This window comes from Gossypium arboreum, chromosome 6 (assembly GCF_025698485.1).
Source record: "Gossypium arboreum isolate Shixiya-1 chromosome 6, ASM2569848v2, whole genome shotgun sequence".
Classification (NCBI taxonomy): Eukaryota; Viridiplantae; Streptophyta; class Magnoliopsida; order Malvales; family Malvaceae; genus Gossypium; species Gossypium arboreum.
Genome location: NC_069075.1, coordinates 60,289,998 through 60,301,378, shown reverse-complemented (window position 1 = coordinate 60,301,378; position 11,381 = coordinate 60,289,998). Strand labels below are relative to the sequence as shown.

General features: G+C 41.2%; 1 non-coding gene across 1 annotated transcript; it reads left to right on the top strand.

The window, feature by feature from the left end:
* The first annotated feature begins 1,534 nt into the window (after positions 1-1,534).
* Positions 1,535-1,641, top strand: LOC128294813 (small nucleolar RNA R71). The gene has a single exon (XR_008285120.1). It is a non-coding gene; the product is annotated as a small nucleolar RNA R71 (small nucleolar RNA).
* The last annotated feature ends 9,740 nt before the right edge of the window (positions 1,642-11,381 follow it).

Genomic DNA, 11,381 nt, shown 5'->3' with positions numbered 1-11,381 from the left:
ACTATGTAGATAACAGAGCTTGGTTAGTAGGATGATCGACACTTCCTTATTTGCTTCAAAATCTAAGACAATAAAATCAGTAGGAAAAATAAATTTATTGACTCTTACCAAAACATCCTTGATCTTTCCTTCGAGATATGCTAAAGATCGATCCGCTAGCTGATGCGTCACAGTTGTATGTCTTACTTCTCCTATCCTTAGCATCTTGAAAATAGACTTAGGCATTAAGTTGATACTCGCTCCTAAATCACACAAAGCTTTACCACAGTAAGATTCACCAACATTACAAGGTATAATAAAGCTTCCTGGGTTTTTCAATTTCGGTGGCAGTTTGTTTTACAGGAATGCACTGCACTCCATTTTCAATGCCACAGTCTCATAGTCACTCAGTCGTTTCTTCTTGGATAGTATACCCTTCATAAACTTCACATAATTCGTCATTTGCTCTGAAACCTCCACCAACAGAATATTGATGTGTAACTGCTTCAGAACATCCAACAACTTTTTGTATTGCACCTCCTATTTCTGCTTGTGTTGCTACAATCATTATGGATATGGAGGTGATTGGACTTTCAATTGTTCTGAGTAGGTAAGTCTGCATCCAAAGAAGATGTTAAAGTATCTGAATTCACTAAGTTAGGATTTACCTTGTCAGTCATTGTAGATTCTGTTTCATTTGGTGTAGGAATTTCAATAGCTGTTTGATTCTTCTCAGTGGGCTTATCTTCGACATCAATCAATCAGGGTTCTAGAATTTTACCACTTTGCAATGCCACTGCCTTGATATGTTCTTTACCCAAATTTCTTAGATTCTCAGTATCGCTCGGCAAGGTTCCTTGTGATTTATTATGAAGCTCCGTAGCTAACTGACACATTTGGTTTTCCAATTTTTTCAATGTTGTTGCTTGGCTTTGGATCAAAACATCATTCATTGCACACTTTTAACAAGTTCTCTAAATTGTTTGATGCCTCAGCTTGAGCTGGTTTTGGAGCTCACTGATTAAACCCTTGAGATTGGTTGAGTCTATGTTGCAATAAGTTGTTATTCGGTCCATTTCCTTGGTTGCTCCAATACTTACACCATGAAGAACTGTAGAAGTTGGACTGTGGTCCTTGGCCACTCTTATTTTGATATCGGTTCCCCACATAGTACACTGACTCGAAATTTGAGGGATAATTTTCAAAAAAATGACCTTCCCTATAGTACACACAGAAAACTACTTCAAACGGACTTGGTGGCTGAGCTGCAAAATGATTAGCTCTATTAGCTATAAACTATTTTAACATAGAGGAAATAGACGATACCTGAGCTGATAATGAAGTGAGGGTGTCTACTTCAAGAACTCCTACTACACATCTTCTTGAAGCTAGTCGATTTTTTGGCCATTGATAGTTATTACTCGTGATCCTCTCGATGATCTCATAAGCATCATTCTAAGACTCAGACAAAATTGCACCATTCCCAGAAGCATCTACTAACAATCTTGTTTGTGCATTGAGACCATTATAGAATCCCAACTGGATACAATAAGTAATCCCATGATGAGGACACTTACGATGTAACTCGTTGAATTGCTCCCAAGCCTCATACAAAGGCTCAACATCCAATTGTTAGAAAGTTGTGATCTCGTTCCTCAACTTAGCATTTTTGCTAGGTGGGAAATACTTAACCAAAAATCTCTCTGTTAATGCTTTCCATGTAGATATTGATCTTGGTGGCAATGAATTGAGCCATGCTCGTGCTCAATCTCGTAACGAGTATGGAAACAACTTCAACCTTAGTTAGACTTCAGTCACACCGGTTATCTTGAATGAATCACTCACCTCCATAAACAATTGAAGGTGAAGATGTGGATCTTTCGTGGGCATACCACTAAATTGGCCCACCATTTGGAGCATTTGAAACATCACTGGTTTCAATTCAAATTGGGTTGCCTCAATATATGGCCTTCTAATTCCTGAATTTAACTCACCGAAAAGTGGCACAGCATATCGATCCCTATCATTGGTAACGAGGATGGGATTTCGTACATGATCGGCTTCATTACCTTGGTCTTAATTCTAATTCTGATCGGCTTCAAGTTTTCTTTGTCTGAAAGTTTGCTCAATTTCAGGGTCTACAGGGAGGAAATCAATAATCTGATCTATGCTCATAAACACCTGAGAAGAAAATCACAAAATTAAAAAGAATAAGTTAGTAATGTTATAAATAAGCCACATTGGAAGTAAATAATTTCACAAAAAAAATGACTATGGCAACAGTTATCAATCCTTGGTAATTGTAGCACCACAAACCTGACCCAGACGTTATGGCCGAATCCAACATGCCACATTGAAATAAAAAAACCCATGTTCCCTTTTTAGTGTTTTAAAAGCCAACTTTTGTTAAGCTAACCAAGTGAATGGAAGCTAGGCACCAGGTAGGTATCCATAACAAAGGAGGTGAGCCATGAAGGCTGCTTAAGTACCAAGCTCTTCAATTGGATCCAATCCTAGACATGCCCACATCCATTGCCACACTTGGTTATAACGGATTGAAACTTCTGAGTGGTTATCTTTGATAAATCGAATATTCATGACGTCGTGTTATTTTAAAAACAAGTATAGTTTTGAAATTGTGCCCTAAGTCTAGCCCATTTGAATTATTATCCACCAGAATAAAGTTATTAAAAATAATATAATCCTAGAAAATAAAAGAAGAAAATAAAGTTAAAATGGCCTTATTACAACCCAAAAATTAAATAGTAATTAAAAATAGCTTAAGAAAACCAGTCTCTTTTTCAAACCCAAAAGCATTCACCATGGCCATTCTGAATCCCCTCCGGCTCCAAGACACTCACATCAAGGCCCACCTGCAAGGTTAAAGAAGGGGTAAGTTTGGAAACTCAGTGTGTAAGGAAAACCCATTCAAAGTCCAAGTCAACTCAAGCCATTGGGCCTAAGCCCATTCAGTTAACAGTGAAACTGGGCCAGAGCCCTTTTCAGATCACAATAAACTGGGCCTTAGCCCCTTATTCAGATAATAGTACGACCCATAGGCCCATTTCAAAATACATGCAACATCAATAAACATATGCAAGGCCATTTGGGGAGACTACTCAACCCACCAACCGCTACACTCCACCCGTACTAGCCCTACACTCCATGTGGGGAATAACTCAACCCACCTAGCCTTACACTCCACAGTTGCAGCCTTGCTGCTCAGTTAACAGTAAATTGAGGCAAAGCCTCTAGTACATGGACAAGCCACTTTCAGTAGTTCCTCGATCAATATCCCAATCCAATGCATCAGATAATAACAACATGACATGCAGTAAAAAACAACAGCCAAACATGCATTTAGGTCAATCTACTCCTAGGGGTATTTCGGTACTTTATCTCTTAGGGGTAAAACTGTAAATTTTCCACTTTTTAAAGGTATTTCAGTAATTTATCTATTCTAGGGTTTTTCATGCACATTCCTACCTTTCACGTACTAACAGAATCACTTACTGAGGGTTCTTACCGAATTGGACCTGTTGGCCCATTATTCCAATTTTGGCCCATTAAGCCCAAAAATATCGAGGGCACAAAAATCATGCACTTTGCAGTCCAAACATTACAGCTTACCAAAAACATTAATGATTTACCACACGAGCATTCGCACACTCGGAAATCTACAAAATACCGATTTTTGGCATTTCAGCTTTTCAGCTTTTCCCGATCTAGACTAAGAAAGGATGTCAGTTACACACCTATTTTATGACGATTCGTTGACGAGATCCATGCTCGAACTACCTACAATTATATTACTACCACGTTAATCTACTACCGAAACGAACTACATAATATCTCCTTACCTTATTCGGCCATAACACCTTAGGCACTAGCAATCCTACCTTTGCCGAAGTTTGCGACTAGACTTAGATCCCGTTGCTTCACTTGTCCAAGCCCTTGATCAGTAGCCTCTAGATCACATTATTATCAAGACAAAATAGTTATCATAACCCCTTAGGGCTACAAGTCCAAGTCGACAGCCTCCCTAACCTTTAGGGGTTTCGACTTTTCTAAAATATGAAATAAAGACTAGATTGAAAAGACTTACCACCGGTTCCTTCGGTCAATGATCCCAATTAATTTTTACTCAATTCTGATGCCGATCTAAGCCCTCAAATGATAACAAAAGTTGAGCCTTTAGTGATCTCACTATTCGGCCAAGCCCCTAATAGAGTGGGGTTTTCGGCTTTTGTTGAAGCTGTGTAATGAAAGATGAAATAGGAGGGTTTTGCTATGGTCCTGTAGATAGAACCTTGAGGTTTAGAGAACTAGAGAATCGGTCAAGAATGATGGAAAAGATAATAAAATTGGCTAGGAGAAATCGGCATAGAAAAAAGAATAGTTTTCGGGATTTCGGCTTTTTATGGCAATGGCTATGAAGGTTTTAGAAACGTCTGAAGAAAAAGATGGAGATACAGAGGTGGCTAGAAAGATTCGGCTATGGAGGAAAAGAAGAAAAATAAAAAGTTGAAGAGAAAAGGAGAAAAGAAAGAAGAGGAGAATGGTCAACAAACGGCACAACTTTCCCCCTTATGCCGAATTTATACTGCACTTAACCTAGCCAAATTTTCCCATGCTAGAGGCCCTTGGTCGGCCAACTCCTGCTCCTTGATCAGCTCCTAAATCTTCTCCTTTGTCAGCTCCTAAATCCTCTCCCTTATCACTCCTAAATCCTCTCCCTTATCAGCTCCTAAATCTTCTCCTGACAGTCTTTCACTTTAGTTCCACTGCTTACCTTTTCTGTACATAAAAATTAATATTAGCAATTTGCTTACCTTGCGACTCGAACCTTTGCTCTTCTTGGTCATCAACACGCCACCTCTCAAGCCCCCAACTGACGCCACAAGCCAACTTACCACTGGCTTCCTTGTGTTTTATTTTACCCAGTTAATACCTTAAAGCCCAGCTAACTAGAACCCCTTATTCTATAGAATTAAAATTAACTAAAATTATCGGATTTTAACTTAAACTTGGGCCTTCTAGAGACCCACTAACCTGATCAAATCTACGCTAAGCAGACAGAACACCAAAATTTAAAATTTTCCAACACTCACAGAATTCTTGAAAATTGGGGCGTTACAACTCTACCCCCTAAAAGAAATTTCGGCCTCGAAATTTACCTGATCCAAATAGTTGAGGGTATTGTTGACGCATAGTCTCTTCTGACTCCCAAGTAGCTTCTTCCCTTCCATGATTACGCCAAAGCACTTTCACTAACGGAATAGATTTCCTTTTAAGAACCTTAACATCTTGTGCCAATATCTCCACAGGCTCCTCCTCAAAGGTCAAATCAGTCCTTACTTCAATCTCCTCTACTGGCACAACATGTGAAGGATCCGATCGATATCGTCTTAACATAGACACATGAAAGACGTCATGGATTCTGTCCAAATCTGGTGGTAACTCTAACTGATACGCTACTGGCCCTACCCGCTTAAGAACTCGATAAGGCCCTATAAACCGCGGACTCAATTTGCCCTTCTTGCCGAATCTTAAGATCTTCCTCCAAGGTGAAACCTTCAAGAAAACCATATCCCCAACAGTGAACTCTATCTTTTTGCGCTTTAGATCCGCATACGACTTCTGTCTATCAGATGCCTCCTTTAATCGATCTCTTATCAACTTAACCTTACTCTCGGTATCTACACCAACTTCGGTCCAAGCACTTGTCGTTCACCCAACTCTGTCCAACACGTAGGCGTACGACACCTCCGCCCATAAAGTGCCTCATATGGAGCCATCTGAATACTTGCTTGGTAGCTGTTATTGTATGCAAACTCTGCCAATGGCAAATAGTCCTCCCAACTCCCACAAAAATCGATGATACAACCCCTTAACATATCCTTCAAAATCTAAATAACCCTCATTCTCACCCTTCTCAACTTGCTGAAATCGAAGAACCAACGAATCATCCTTCAACTGTTTTTCTTTAATCTGCTCAGTCCAAGTAGGCCTCACTTGCAATTCTGCTAATAGACTTCCATCGTCAAACAGACTCAAACGTGCAAACAACGCTCTCAAATCAGAAACAACCCTTCGACTCAACGCATCAACCACCATGTTAGCCTTACCTAGGTAGTACTCAATCGAACAGTCGTAATCCTTAAGCAACTCTACACATCTTCGTTGCCTAAGGTTTAACTTCTTCTGAGTTAACAAATACTTTAGGCTCTTATGGTCTGTGTATATGATACACTTTTCTCCATATAAGTAATATCTCTAGATTTTCAATACGAAGATCACTGCTGCTAGCTCTAAATCGTACGTAAGGTAGTTCGCTTCATAAGGCTTAAGCTATCACGAAGCATAAGCGACCACCTTACCCTCTTGCATCAATACACATCCTAACCCCACATGCGACGCATCGCTGTACACAGTGAAGTCCTTTCCTTAACAGTTTCGTCAATGGTGCAGCAATCAGAGAAAATCCTTCTACGAACCTTCAGTAATAGCCTGCCAAACCCAGAAAACTCTAAATTTTTTATACTGATTTTGGTGGCTTCCATCCCAGAACTGCCTCAACTCTTCGAGGATCCACTCTAATTCCTTTAGCAGAAACCACATGACCTAGAAAAGCCACTTCTCGCAACCAAAATTCACACTTACTAAACTTTGCATACAATTGCTTCTCTCTTAGCACTTGCAGCACAATACGTAGATGCTCCTCATGTTTCTCCTTGATTTCCGAGTATACCAGAATATCATTGATGAAAACTACCACGAATCGGTCTCAATAAGGTTAGAACACTCAATTCATCAGATCCATGAAAGCGGCAGGTGCGTTCGTTAACCCAAACGGCATAACCAAGAACTCGTAATGACCATATCAAGTCCTGAATGCTGTCTTATGAATATCCACTTCCTTTACCCTTAACTGATGGTATCCAAATCAAAGGTCAATCTTGGAAAATACTGAAGCTCCTCTAAGTTGGTCAAATAAATCTTTAATCCTTGGCAGTGGGTATTTGTTCTTTATCGTCAATTTGTTCAACTGGCGGTAATCGATGTACATGCGCATTGTCCCGTCCTTTTTCTTCACAAACAGGACCGGTGCTCCCCATGGAGACACACTAGGTCTGATGAAGCCCCTATCTAACAACTCTTGGATTTGAGCTTTCAGTTCCACTAACTCATTCGGTGCCATTCTATAAGGTGCAATGGATACTGGAGCTGTTCCAGGCAACAATTTGATTCCAAACTCCACTTCCCGATTCGGAGGCAATCCAGGAAGCTCCTCCGGAAAAACATCTCGAAATTCCCTAACAGTCCTGACATTATCCACAGCCAAATCCCCAGTTTCAACTTGATTTATAAAAGCCAAGTACGTCTCGCATCCCTTATGCATCAGTTTCTCAGCCCTTAAAGCTGATACCACATTAGACAAATAATCTCTTCGTTCCCCAATAATCATTACCTCCTTATCCTCAATAGTCCTTAACACCATCCTCTTAGCTGCACAATCTAGTGTTGCCCTATCCTGGTCAGCCAATCCATCCCTAAGATCAAATCGAATTCTCCAAACGGTAACTCCATTAAGTATCCACAGAAAATCCTACCTTGAGTCTCCAAAGGCACCTCCCTAAAGAGTTTCTCTACTTTAACTGAGTGGCCTAACGGACTTATCACAGTTACCCTACAAACAATCTCCTCAAAGTGAACACCCAATGCCCCTGAAATATCACATGCTACATATGAATGAGTTGACCCCACATCTATCAGAGCAGTATAGGGTACGTCAGAGAGAAAAAACGTACCAGTTATGACATCAGGTGCGTTATCCTCCTCGCGGCGACGAGCAGCATATACAAAGCTGGCTGACGAGCCCCAGTGTTAGCAGTACCCCTGTCAGGTGCCCCACATCGATGGCCATTACCACCGCGACCTTGGCCACGACATCTCGGCGGCGGTGGTCCACCTCGCGCTGGTTGGACGGGTTGCACTGCCCTTTGTTCAACCACTTGAGCCTGAGCTGGCCTCCTAGGACAATCCCTGATCTTATGTTCCTTTGATCAACAACAAAGACAAGCCCTAGAAAGTTTCCAACATTCCCTCAGATGCATTCTACCATAATCTCCACAAACTTGTGATCTAACAGTGTTCACCGGAACCGCTCAAACTAGTTCCTCTATCCTAGCTCTCTTAACATTTCGGTTTGCAGCACCAGCCGGTCCAACATCTCTCCTGAACTGATTTCGATCCCTGTCGCGGTTTCATCGTTTGGATTACTTCACCTCTTCGGAAATCTTAGCCTTTTCTACCAGTGCAGCAAAATCACGCTCTCTCTGCGGAGCTATGAGCACCCTCAGCTCATCCCTGAGGCCATCCTCAAAGCGATCACTGCGCTCATATTCGGTAGAGACAATACCACTAGCATACCGGCTTAATCGCAGAAACTCTGCCTCATATTCAGCAACGGTCTTACAACCCTGGGTTAGGTTCAGGAATTCCTTCCTTCGCGCATCCACATAGCTAGCTCCGACATACTTCGCCTTGAAGGACTGCTTAAACAACTCCCAAGTTACCCTCTCAGCTGGGGTACCCTCTCTCACAGTGATCCACCACTGATATGCCTCGTCCGACAGTAAGGACACCGCCCGTTTTAACTTTTGCTCCACTGAGCAGTCCAGGTCATCCATAATCCGCTCCTTCACTTCCAGCCAGTACTCATCAACATTTGGGGCAACTATAGATACACCCTTAAAAACTTCCGCTCCGTTGGCCCAGAGTCGCTCAGAAATGGATCCCCTATTCATGGGCCCGATATTAGCTTCGACCACCCTTTCCAAAACTCTTAGCATGGCCTGGGACAGAGCGTCATCCCCCGCGTCCCGATCATACAGCCCATTCTCATCCACCGGTGGTGGTCATGCTACCCCAGAGGGTATGTGCTCAGAAGACGAAGATCCAGCTTGAGTATCACCTCGGCCTCGACCACGGCCTCTTCCCCGAGTAGCTCTCGTACTCATATCGATTTATCGACACGAATTTTATGCGTTAGTTTATCGTTTCCAATGTTTATTACGAATATCTTATGAATGATAAGGTTTCAGAGTTGTTCTCGCAGAACCACGCTTTAGCTACTGCCTCGATTTCCTAGGGCTTAGTTTACCCTACGCCTCAGCTTTATAGCCTTTATGCTACATTATCTATAGTACTATCGCTAAGGCTTAGTACTAACTACAGTACAGTTCAGTATGTAGAACAGAAAGGTACTTACAGCCTTGGTGCCGGGAATTCAGTGTGCCACCTCATCATGTTTCAGATAAACTCAAAAGATTTAGGCTTTTCGAAATCCATTTTTCAAACATTTGAAAAAAACAAGTTCAGAGATTATCCCATTTTAAACAAAAAATTTATTTTCAAAAGTCAAGTTTTTCCAAAAATACCCTTTTTGGCATAAAGTTTTGAAAACCCTTTTTGGACCCAATCCACAGCCGAGTTGTTGCAACTGGGCTCTGATACAACTAAATATAGCACCCCAAACCTGGCCCAGACATTATGGCCAAATCCGACATGCCACATTGAAATAAAAAAACCCATGTTCCCATTTTAGTGATTTAAAAGCCGACTTTTGTTAAGCTAACCAAGTGAATGGAAGCTGGGTACCAGGTAGGTATCCATAATAGAGGAGGTGCGCCATGAAGGCTGCTTAAGTACCAAGTTCTTCGATTGGATCCAATCCTAGACATGCCCACATCCATTGCCACACTTAGTTATAACGGATTGAAACTTCTTTGAGTGGTTATCTTTGATAAATCGAATATTCGTGACGTCGTCTTATTTTAAAAACAAGTATCGTTTTGAAATCGCGCCCTAAGTCTAGCCCATTTGAATTATTATCCACCAGAATAAAGTTACTAAAATTAATATAATCCCAGAAAATCAAAGACGAAAATAAAGTTAAAATGGCCTTATTACAACCCAAAAATTAAATAGTAATTAAAAATAGCTTAAGAAAACCAGTCTCTTTTTCAAACCCAAAAGCGTTCACTATGGCCACTATTAATCCCCTCCGGCTCTAAGACACTCACATCAAGGCCCACCTGCAAGGTTAAAGAAGGGGTGAGTTTGGAAACTTAGTGTATAAGGAAAACCCATTCAAAGCCCAAGTCAGCTCATGCCTATTGGGCCTAACCCCATTCAGTTAACAGTGAAACTGGGCCAGAGCCTTTTTCAGATCACAATAAACTGGGCCTTAGCCCCTTATTCAAATAACAGTACGGCCCATAGGCCCATTTCAAAATACATGCAACATCAATAAACATATACAAGCCCATTTGGGGAGACTACTCAACCCACCAACTGTTACACTCCACCCGTACCAGCCTTACACTCCATGTGGGGAATAACTCAACCCACCCAGCCTTACACTCCACAGTTGCAGCCTTGCTCCTCAGTTAATAGTAAATTGAGGCAAAGCCACCAGTACGTGGACAAGCCACTTTCATTACTTCCTCCATCAATATCCCAGTCCCATGCATCAGATAATAACAACATGGCATGCAGTAAATAACAACAGCCAAACATGCATTTAGGTCAATTTACTCCTAGGGGTATTTCGATACTTTATCTCCTAGGGGTAAAACTGTAAATTTTCCACTTTTTAAAGGTATTTCAGTAATTTATCTATTCTAGGGTTTTTCATGCATATTCCTACCTTTCACGTACTAACAGAATCACTTACCGAAGGTTCTTACCGAATTGGGCCCGTTGGCCCATTATTCCAATTTTGGCCCATTAAGCCCAAAAATATCGAGGGCACAAAAATCATGCACTTTGCAGTCCAAACATTATAGCTTACCAAAAACATTAATCGATTTACCACACGAGCATTCGCACACTCGTAAATCTACAAAATACTGGTTTTTGGCATTTCGGCTTTTCAGCTTTTGCCGATCTAGACTAAGAAAGGGTGTCAGTTACACACCTATTTTATGACGATTCATTGACGAGATCCACGCTCGAACTACCTACAATTATATTACTACCACGTTAATCTACTACCGAAACGAACTACATAATATCTCCTTACCTTATTCGGCCATAACACCTTAGGCACTAGCAATCCTACCTTTGCCGAAGTTTGCGACTAGACTTAGATCCCATTGCTTCACTTGTCTAAGCCCTTGATCAGTAGCCTCTAGATCACATTATTATCAAGACAAAATAGTTATCATAACCCCTTAGGGCTACAAGTCCAAGTCGACAGCCTCCCTAACCTTTAGGGGTTTCGGCTTTTCTAAAATATGAAATAAAGACTAGATTGAAAAGACTTACCACCGGTTCCTTCGGTCAATGATCCCAATTAATTTTTACTCAATTCTGATGCCAATCTAAGCCCTCAA